This window comes from Hibiscus syriacus, unplaced genomic scaffold, assembly GCF_006381635.1.
Source record: "Hibiscus syriacus cultivar Baekdansim isolate YM2019G1 unplaced genomic scaffold, ASM638163v2 tig00117048_pilon, whole genome shotgun sequence".
Taxonomy (NCBI): Eukaryota; Viridiplantae; Streptophyta; class Magnoliopsida; order Malvales; family Malvaceae; genus Hibiscus; species Hibiscus syriacus.
In genome coordinates this window covers 8,878,263-8,890,468 of record NW_024063538.1, presented here as the reverse complement: position 1 = coordinate 8,890,468, position 12,206 = coordinate 8,878,263, and the positions used below count along the sequence as shown (strand labels likewise).

Below are 12,206 nucleotides of genomic sequence, written 5' to 3'. Positions count from 1 at the left end.
CTAGATTTGGATCTGAAATTTCACTTCCCAGACCCTGCCTTCTCTAGCTTCCGTCCACGGTCTCGATTACCCTTAATATATAAGTTATCAGCTTGAGAGCTTTCACCTGTATTATGCTTCCACTGGTATTGAGCCAACAAGGCTGGAGTAATCTCCTCAACTTTGTTAGTCTCTTTCCCATATGTAAAAGTAGTCACCATGTGTTCATAAGAGGGGGCAACGAACACAACATAATCATCGCTTTGTCTTTATCCTCAATTTTCACATCAAGCCAAGCCAAATCAGAAACGATTTGATTGAAGACATTCACATGTTGTGCCAAATCATGATCATCCAGCATCTTCAGCCCATACAACCATTACTTTAGATACAGTTTAGTCGTTAAGGACTTGGACATAAACTGACTTTCCAAGTTCTTCCAATTTTCATATGGAGACGACAGATGCATGACCTCATCTGCCAAACATAATTGTATGGTTCATGTCGCTCGCTGCTGCAATTCTTCCCAAACTTCCTCCTCCATCGACACCGGCATTGTAGGTCACAAAGCCTTCAGGATCCCTTACTGCGCCAACAGACCCTTCACCCTTGTTTTCCATAATCCAAAGTTACCCTAACCATCGAATTTCGCTACTTCAAATTTGGCTCCTGACATCTGATGCCAATTGTTGAAATAATCGGGTAAAGAAAATAGAAATAACACAAGAATTTTAACGAGGTTCAGCATTGTGCTTACGTCCTCGGTGCCTTAGGCGGCTCTAGTTTTTCATTCAATATCTCATAGGTTTAGGTTACATCTCCTTTTATAATAAATAAACCCTAGTACATATTTACAAAAATAACCCTGTACCATACACCCCCAACCCACATAATCGTAACCCCCTCTGAGCCATGCCTAACAGAAAGTGAGAGAGACAAATATGGGGAGACGTCCTTGTTGCTCCAAGGGACCTCAACAAAGAAGCTTGGACTGCATCTGAAGATCAAATACTTTCACTACAACAAAACAGAGTTTTAGCAGCATTTTTTTAGTCTTATAGCGGCGTTTTTAAGCGCCGCTAAAAGTATTTATGGCGATAGGAAAAACGCCGTAAGAAGCGCCGCTAAAGTTAGCGGCTTTTTAGAACAAAAAACGCCGCAATAGGTCAATATCTATTACGTGGTTTTTTGAACAAATGCCGCAAAAAGTTATGATATATAGCGGCGTTTCTAGAAAAAACGCCACAAAAGGTCAGATCTATAGCGGCGTTTTTGGATACAAACGCCGCAAAAGAGAAGGTATATACTGGCGTTTTTAGAACAAACTCCGCAAAAGGTTAAACCTATAGCGGCGTTTTTGGACACAAACGCCGCAAAAGGTTAGACCTATAATGGCGTTTTTGAACACAAACGCCGCAAAAACTCAGACCTATAGCGGCGTTTTTGGATACAAACGCCGCTAATTACCTTTCTTTAGCTAATATTAATTGATTTTGCATATTTCATTTCTGCTATACATCACCTAAATTTATATCTAGCTTTATCTAATTAACAACAACCATACATTTTAATTAAGACAAAAAAACATAAAGAAAAATACTTAACAACAAAATAAATTAAAGTTTTTTTATGGAGAGAGAACCTTAAAAGACATTAAAGTACAAATGAGTTACAACTGAACCTCAAAGTGTAGATATACATGGATTTATTGTTCGATACATCCTCAATTTCACTAGCGTCATCATCATAACCTCCAGATATGTCTTCTAAAGCTACTTTGTTTCACACTTCATTGGAATTTGTCATATTCATCGTCTTGACATCTTATTTGAAAGTATCATTTGATAGTGAATGATCTCTCCTCAATAGATTAAAAACAAATGGGAAACGATGTGCCAGTCTATTGAAGAAGCCGCTTTTTGTTGAAGTTTGTTCTTCAAGATTACTGCAATTACAATAATTTAGATGAGACTAAGAAGAGAAGGAAACAACCAGCAGAACTTGCATTCATAACATACATATGAGTGATTGAGAACTGAAAAAAGATGTTGCAACAAACAACAAAAACAGGAAGTCAGGAACCATGAAACTAAATATATTCTACAAGAATGTAAAAATGTCATCATAAGAAAAAATTTAATAATGTATTGGTTGCCATCTTACTTTTAGAAGTTAGAATTCTTACCCCAAGAATCTGAGCAAGTTTGTATTCTTAGAAAAATTAAGGAAATACAAAAGAGGGATAAGCAATGAAATCTTATAATTTTGGATCAACAAAGCAAGCATGTCTAAGTCCCTCAAAGTTCATAGGGAAAACCCTAGTAGGTTCAATCATTTCAAGATTGCTTCATGTGCCTTTTGATCCTATTCATGATCAGTAAAATAAACAAATGAATCAAGGAACATATATTTCCAGTTATAACTTTGTACTATAAGAATTTTAGACGATAAAAAGAACTCAAAAAGTGAACTACTTACTCTTAGTAGTAAAGGAATGTGCCAAATATTTGGAACGTCATAGAGAGTGACAATATTTTTGGCCTAGAAAGAAGTCAACTTTATTTTCAACACTGCTACTTATTTTCTTTCCTACACCTATCTCTTTTGCTTTTGCAGGAGCTTCACAGACTTTCGGAGCTTCAGTGGTACCATGACTTTTCACACTAACATCAGCAGCATTCAACTCTTCTACGACAATGTTTTCATTTCTTTTTCTTGAATCTTCTATACTTATTGCAGATTCATCTTGCTCCTTACCATTTATGATTGCACTGACTGAATCCTTAGTATCATTGCTCACTAAGTCCACAGAATCCCCTCCCTTGCATTTCTTAGTGATATACCTTCTATATACATTCATTTTATCCACCCTGATATCATTCTTTGTGCTTTCTTCTTTATCAGAACTTTTCAGTGTCCTAGGACAACCATCGGTAAGATTTTCAGCAGTTACTATATCTGAACCAATATCACAAGCAGAATTATCCTCTGAAAGTATGATTGGATTTACTGCAATTACAAAATCATCAGAAAGAAGATCTTCTGAAAGTGCTGCAGATGCATGATGCAAAACACTAGCATTATCACCTTGAACCCGACATCCTAGAACCCGATCAACCTGTGAAGCAGAAAAGTGTGAAATTTGGGGAAAAAGGCCAGTGATCAACCACAAAAGTAAAAAGTCTATAACCAATACAGATAAGTGAACTAACCAGCAGAAGTTCAGCAGGAACACTATCTTTAGATATATGCGGAGCATTGAGAGTACCTTTATCCAACTCAACAGACAGGTGTGCTGCAGCCTCAGGAAGCCTCTGCTCAAGAAATTAGCAAGATTCGATTAATCAGCAGAAATAATTCCAAGAGTAGTCACAATGATGTGATCACATCAGCAATGAGAAACACTCACTTATGAAGACAACAACTGTATTTTGTAAGAAATCATATACTGGTGCATTAATGTGTGTATCATATATTCAAGGCATTAACTTTAGGAAGTTGACTAAAACGTCCAAAATAAACAGAGTGTACTAAATTTATGCAAGCACCAATAAGATAAAAGGCCATCCTAAGCTGTAGCTTTATATTTATGCTACAATGGGGAAATAAATATATCAGACAGCAGGATTTAAGGACATTTATCAAACTGACGTAAACCAAAAGCTTGAATACCAACTTAAAATCAACAGAAAACTTCAACTATACATTCTAGTTAAAATATGCAGAACATGTGAAGTTTAGAAGACGAAACTGTCCAGCTATTATCTCTCCCCAAAGAATACTGCTGCAAACTCTACTCTGGACAAATATTTTCCCCCAATCACATATGCAAGAGTACATTTCAGAAAGAAGAATCCATTTAAGTACAAATACTTCTAGACAACAAAAAAATTCTAAATGACTCGTTAAAAAAACACAAACACTATCATCTTCTACATCATTCACTATTTCACTCCAAAACTCACCTGAGCAAATGAAAGAAAATAAAAAACATACAACCACCATGTGGGGCAGGGGGAACCTAGAAGATTAGAATATACCTCATATTTTTTCTGAGAATCAAAATTCTTGCTCCCGTCATCATCCTTTGACAAAGATGCAGAAACCCCATGGCTAACAGGTTTCCGCTTCTTATGACTTTTACTAGTTCCAAGATCAATATTATTTGCTTTGGAACCCTTCTTTTTGGAAGTACTAATAGCACTGTTACCCTTAACTCTCTTATACTTCTTTTGACTTGCCTCACTACAGACTTTCTGCTTTCTTTTTCTATTTTTCCTTTTCGCTAAACCAATTGCAAGAACAATTTTGTTTCTGGGTGCCTCATTATCACAAGACAATTTATGCTTCGGTTCAGGTGCTTTCTTATGGGGTTGGGGTTTGGTAGTGAAGAAGATGGGTTTGGGTAAACGGCGGGATTGAAAAATGCTTGAAAGGGAAGAAAATGAAAAAAAGGTTAAAGGGCGCGACACTTAAAATTTGTACACTTGCGGCGTTTGTAAACACAAACGCCACTATAGTACAAGTGTATAGCGGCGTTTGAATAAAAACGTCACTAAAGTACGAGTCTTTAGCGGTATTTGTATAAAATTTCAATAAAGTACGAGTCTTTAGCGGCGTTTGTATAAAAATGCCACTAAATTACGAGTCTTTAGCGACGTTTTTAAACACAAACGCCACTATAGTACAAGTGTATAACGGCGTTTGAATAAAAATGTCACTAAAGTATGCGTCTTTAGCGGAGTTTGTATAAAAACGCCACTAAAGTATGAGTCTTTAGCGGCGTTTGTAAACACAAACGCCACTATAGTACATGTGTATAACGACATTTGTATAAAAACGCCACTAAAGTACAATTCTATAGCGGCGTTTGTATAAAAATGCCACTAAATTACGAGTCTTTAGCGGCGTTTGTATAAAAACGCCACTAAAGTACTACTCTTTTGCGGTGTTTGTTGAAAAAACGCCACTATCGATGAACCTATTGCGGCGTTTTTATAAAAACGCTGCTAAAGTTACCATTTTGTGGCGTTTGCTATGTAAACGCCGCTATATGTTTAAAATTTGTGGCGTTTACTCCTAAAACGCCGCTAAAAACACCGCTGTAGAACAATTTTGCTGTAGTGTTTCCTCATATATTAAAGCTCATGGGGAAGGCAATTGGAGAAGCCTCCCTGAGAGAGCTGGTATATATATATATATATATATAAACATACTCATAATGGGAATACGGTGTAGGACATGGGTGTTTCATTTGTATGCATAGTATCAAGTTGCAGTGTCGCGGTTGCGGATGCTGCGGATGTTATGTAACATGTTGCGATAGTCGCGAGCGTGATCTTTTCATCAAAAATCACAATACGTCTAAAATATTATATATATACATTTTACAATTATCTTTTAATATACTAATATTAATATACTCTTTTAATATTTTATTTTGGAAATAAAAAATTAATTTCATCGATAAAAATTTATTAAAAATAAATATAAACCATAGAAGTGTTATCATACTGGATAATGGGTAATACCAATTATAATGTTAATGAATAAAATATAAACAATATCACTAAAATCATATCAATTTTTTTATATTGTAACATAAAAATGTTCATTTTACATAACTTAGAATGAACAAAAATACATAACTACAAATATAAAAATTATATATCTTACAGTTCACCACAAAAATGAATGGCGTGGCGGATCTAAAGCATTTCCATCTTCGTAATTGTCTTTGTTTTTATTACTTCCTATTTCATTTGAAGAAGACATCACATTATGTTCATCATAAGATGCATCATTGGTAGGAAACATGTTGTATGATAAAATTTTATAGTTTCATAATAAATAGATAAAATACATATATTATTATAGTATTATAAAGTGAATTCCTCTCTTATACAAAATTTATATAATAATAAATAAAAATATAATTATGATTCTTAATATTAATATAAAAAATTAATTTAAAATTAATCACGTCAATTTTAGATATGAGAAAAATTCAATTTAAATTAAAATTAAATTAATTTTAAAATAACGTTAATAAATAATTTAATTAATTCAAATTTAAGTCACTAATTTTAAACAAAACTATTACGATATATTATTAATGATATATATTTATAATCCAATTTTAAGAATTAAATTAGAACAATTCTTCTATGTAATTTTATATTTCAGATAATTTAAAGTTTATTGCGGCGCAATTTATAGCATGTTGCGGTGTTACGTAAGAAGTTTTGACTACAACAATTGTGATGCGGTTCCCTTATCACGTTGCGCCAATATTGCATCGCGGTAACCTTCAAAAACGTTATGATGCGGGCGTTACGCTCCTTTGCGACCGCAATTTAGTACTATGTTTGTATGCTACTTTATTTCGTTTAGGGTTTAATATGGTAATTGTTATTATTCGAAAAAGAACAATATTTAATAAAAAAAGAAAAAAGAAAGAACCATATTGGCAAGACTCCAAAGTGAAACTATTGTGATTAAGCTTTTCATTTGATTCCCCAAATGCAGGTTTGAAGAGATGAGGGAAGAGTTGCAGGCTTAGGTGGCTGAACTACCTTAGACCAGATATCAAAAGTACAACATATCACATGATGAAAAAGAACTCAGTATCAGACTCCATAATATTCTTGGCAACAGGTTTTTGATCTTTTCTTTGTTCACTATATTCGAACCCGTGATCTTATTTAAGTGATATAATTATATTGTTTAATGAATGTGCAGATGGTCTTTAATAGCCGCAAGGTTACCTGGGCGAACAGACAATGAAATCAAGAACTACTGGAATACTATATGGGAAAGAGAGCCAAAGCTCAAGCATCTACTGAAGCTCCTCCGATCAAATCTACACACATAAAATAGTATCACTATCAACTGAGGGTGGAGCCACTGAGCCCTCAAGTTCATCCCGGGGTACGAAAGCAAAAGTCGAAGTGGTTCGGACTAGAGCCACTAGGTGCAGCAGCCAAGTCATATTCCCATTGCGGCCACCTGCAAGTCAGGATGTTGATATTACCAACTTAACACAAGTTTGTTTAACAAATAAACAAGAAATAGGTGATGGTGCAATGGTTGAAGTCCATAATTATCTGAAAGCAAGCGATGGGGAATTCGAGGAACCCTTTGATGAGGCAATGTTCAAGGACTGGACAGAAAGTCCTCGTGGAAACATCGACAATGCCATCACTGACATTTGACGAGCTTCGAGATGGTGCAACGATTAAAACTCAAAATGGAACACAAGAGCTTGATTCGTTGTACTTTGAATTCGATGATATGCTGAAAGCAAGCAATGTAGAGTTTGAGGGAATGTTCAAGGACTGGACGGCAGATCCCTGTCTTAACGACAATTCCGTCGTTGATTTAGAGTCATTTAGATTCTTGCTTGACCTAGGTGAATGGCCTTGACTAGGGAATCATTGGCTGCAGCCTGCATCTTTTTCTTGGATGAAATTCCGCTAGTAATTTGCTTGTTGGATGTTGCATGCATGTCTTAAGAGAAGGATGTACTTTTGGAGATTTAATTACATTTTAGGCCAATAAATTTAAAATCATTGCAATTAAGACCTTGTCTTTTGCAAATTTTTTTAGTTAATTTATTTACGGGTAAATTACACGCTTACTCACTCTCCTATTTCACTCACCATACTTTCAATTTTTTTAATTTGATCACTGAACTTAGACATTTAGCTTATTTGGTCGCTCAACCGTTTACTTAGTAACGGGGTGCTTATGCTGGCTTATTTTAATAATAAAAATGTTACACGTTTACTCATGAACTTTACCCTCTCTCCTATTTCACTCATTGTACTTTTAATTTCTTTTCAATTTTAATTTAGCAACGTCATAACGCCGTTAGAAATTTAACGATCGAGTGACAAAAAAATTCAATGTCTAAAATTCAGTGAGCAAATTGAAAAAATTGCAAGTACGGTGAGTGAAATAGGAGAGAGAGTAAAGTTCAGTGAATAAGCATTTAGTTTACCCATATTTTAAGGATCATGCCATTTATAAACTAATATAATAAATTTTGGGTTTAATGACTTTTAAGATCTTTTAGTTTTAAAATTAATAAAATTATATCTCAATTTCTTTATTTTTATAATTTAATTATTTTTTAAGTTTCTGATTGTTTTTAAAATTAATTAACTTATCCTCATAGTTTAATCTTAATTTTAACTTGTATGTCATGAGAAATTAATTATTGTAAATATTTGAAAATTGAAGATAATAACTCGTCTACTTTTTAAAATATGCTTTATTAATTTTAATTTTTTTTATGTAAGATTGGAATTGACATTTAATGTTTAAAATATTTTAAAAAAAGTAATGATAGATTGCGTCAAACATTAAATTTATATAAATAATTAAATTATTTGATGGAACTGGCTCACCATGTCATCTGATCTTGGTAAATGAGAGCCACAAATTTTAAAATAACTTCCAAATAACTATCCACTTGTTATTTAAATGAAGGAAAGAGGTGAAGATTCACCTTGAAAAAAATATGAGATGGAGAAATATTATTGGTTGGGACCAGAATGACGTGGTGTGCCAAGTCCATCTGATAATTTTTTCAAAATATGAATTTAAATCTTAATTGCTAAAATAAAAATTTTTATGAATTTGAATCTAAGAAACGGTTCTAGTGATATAAATTAATATAATCTTTTTAAATATTTGAATTCAAATAATTTAATTTATAAATATGTATCATTTTATTCATATTTAAAATTAAATACATAATTTTTTATGGGCGATTTTCATTTAAAAATTCCTTATAAATTCTTTTATTAGGAAAATAACTCCTAACAGGAATTATTTGAAAAAATATCCTCAACATTTTCACATAGAAGAACCTCACATTTTACGGAGAGTGAGTCCTTCCAACGTGGAAACACTTTTCAGAGAACACAATTTAATATTATGATAAAGAACTTCGCGTTTTGCATATCGCGAGGTCCATGAGAAATTGAATATCGCAGGTAGTATTTAACAAACCTCACGTCCTACAGAATGCGAGGTATGTGCATTTCCAGCCTACATTGCAAGTGTTTATAGGCATGTTCAAGGGGTACGTTCGGTTAGTTAGTATAAAATGTTTCATAATTTATAATATTAGAGTCGTGGTTTTAGAATTTATCTTTCAGTTGAGGCCAATATCGACACATAAGAGATATTGTAAGCGGGTTAAAAATTGTATGGAAAAAGGCTTCAAAGCTTCTTATTTTTTTACATGAAGAAAAAACTAAAATGGTTTGATAAGCATATTATAGGGGGTTTTTGGGTAGCTAATCTGATAATTTGATTGATATTTTGAATATTTGATATATCACAACTTAATTAATAATTTAAAAAATTATTTTATATTCGATTTAACTCGATCATATATTTAAAAGATAAAAAAACTACTTTTTTCATATACTATTTTACATTTTTTACTACAATCGTAAACTACACAATTGTAATTTTTTAATTACTCTCTCAAATTTATTTATTACGTCGGATTGGTAAGTCTTCATACTTTTTCTTATTTTCAATTTCCATCTTATTATTATCTTCTTCAAGTTTACTTTTATGATCCTCAACTATCGACTTTATTGCCTCATTTACCTACTCATCCTCATCTAAAGATGAGTTTGAATCCCAATTGTCTGAGTCAAAAGAATTAAAAATAAAGTTTGAAACCACAAATTTTTTCTCACTTATACATGATTTGGAATAACTAAAAGAGAATAGAGGAAAAAGACTTATGGAGACACCCTATTTATATAAGTACTCACACCCCATCAGACGTGATATTTAATGCGAGGTCCACATGACACGGATTCCTTAAATGAATTCCTGATGGAGATTCATAACGTGAAGTTAAGTACTGTATATTTTGTATTTTATTTATCCAATTAACTTAATATATATTTACAAGTTTGATTAACTAAATATGGAACTAGAGTTCGATTAGCTCAAAAAAATACATTACAATAAAGTTTTTAAAATATTACATAATTTTTTCAGATTCAAGTAAAAAATAACTAATGATGCCTATGTGCACCTGTATTGCACTGTGGTGGACGATGGGCCCGACACGGATTCTTGTGAATTAATCTATCTTCATCAGCACCACCACAACCATCATCGTCGTTGTCATCTACATATGCAGTACCACCGCTGGCACTGGGACCGAAACTGGTGTAGAATATTCTCTACGGCGATATCTACTCAACACTACCAGATCCGAAGTTTGTTGCCAATAGTGGAAATTGAAATACCGATGGTGGAATAGATAAAGACGGTAATGACAGATAATGTTTTTGAACTGGGAAAGGAAGACAATACAAAGGGACAATCATCGTATATGGATGAAATGCGTCAATGAAAAAACATTTCGTCGAAGGTGGCATATGTTGAAATGATGCTTGACTCCCCGTATGGTAAAATGTTGATTGATTCGAGTAGGTGAATACAGGTGGTGGCATCGGTGTTTGAGGCTTTTTTACTGATTGTGTAGGTGCATGTGTCATTCCGAATGATGAGTCATGACTGTGTTTTCTTCCTCTCTTGATTGATTCTCCTCCACCTCTACCACCATGTTGCATTGTCGGGCAATTTAAGGGAGGCACATAAATTTATCGTGTTCGTTTCTCTTTGGTCAGTATATGTGGCTTCCCATTTTGTTTGTGTCATAGAATATAATCACATAAAACAATGTGGTTGAAGATGGGTTAACAAACAGACCACCTATCCAATCTCATCGTGCATCAGAACACCCACACCAAATGATGATGCTCCCAATTAACATTCGTCTTTTCTTGTCACGTTAATCGATGCAATTCATCCAAGTCTGGTGGTGGCAGAACCGTTTGGACACAATTAAATTGTCGTAGTAATTGATTGGTAGGATGTCACTCAACTATCTCATAGACTATCAACGAGATCGTTAACAACCAAAATACTGAACTGATACCTATTTCACATGGAGTATACGATGTTATAACATGGTCATTGTATGACGTCCACGGGAAATACACAATTTTTTTAAACTAAGTTAGATCAACTCAAATTAAAAATGATTTTTAAATTAAAAAAAAATGAAATCGATTACAATTATTAAGTCGTCTGTCATCTTATCAATCAACAATCTAAAACCGTGTAGAGTTTTTGGTATGTAGGTGTGAATTAGTGTATCAATCCACATATCATTCATATGACAAAATAAAATTATTTTTCATATTATGAAAAACCTATAATAATCTAAATATATAAACCTAGTTTATTTTTAATTACATCCGAAATAGTGGAAATTGAAATGGGATCGGTTCTTTCACAATAGATATAAAATAGCATTTGAAACCTATCCCACGACTACAACAACGTCAGACACCCTCCAATAACTTGTTTGTTAGCATCAACAACTTTACAAAGCTCCCGGAATAGAAATGACAATATTGTCAATCTCCAACTCATATTTTTAGATTCCCACAAAACGTGTAAATGATACAACCACATTAGATACACTTTGTTTCGGGATTTTTCTGGCATCAAGATCCCCCAATAATTCGTAAAATATAAGAACAAACAACATGAAAAATAATAAAAAAATTTAATAATCATAAATTAAAAAATTATAAAAAAAATACAATAACATGAAATAAAATAAAATTTCAAAATTATAAATAAAAAATCTAAATAAATAATCATAAAATTTAAAAAATTACCTCCTTAATTTCTTGAGTTGCATTGGGGGCTAGTTGCGTAAAATTGTTGTCCAAAAATTTAATCTTGCTTTTCCCTCCATCCAAATTGTTTGGAAGAATTTCAAGCAGTTCCTCACGCAAGTCATACAAGTAACCTTTGACAACACCAGTAATAGTCGTTCCATCAACAGCCAACAAAAAATGGAATGCAACATCTTCAAGGGCAATAGTTGCCACCCCATAAGGAAAATGAAACATGTGTGTCTCCAACCTTCACCTTTCTAGCAATATGTTTATAAATGGAGGATGCAACTTGGTAGCACCAATTATACTACTAATGTAACCAAAACCACCTTCATACAAATATAAAAAAATATCATCATGAGGTGATGTGAAACAGTTGATATAACACATCAACGCAAGTTCATATCCCTTCAATTAAAAAAATAAAAAAAAATTAAATTAATGAATAAAATTTAACTAATTATATAAAAAATTACCTTCAGATTTATCTGC

The 12,206-nt window shown here is 33.1% G+C and overlaps 1 pseudogene; it reads left to right on the top strand.

The window, feature by feature from the left end:
- Window positions 1–446: 446 nt before the first annotated feature.
- Window positions 447–7,193, top strand: LOC120197616 (annotated as a pseudogene).
- Window positions 7,194–12,206: the final 5,013 nt, after the last annotated feature.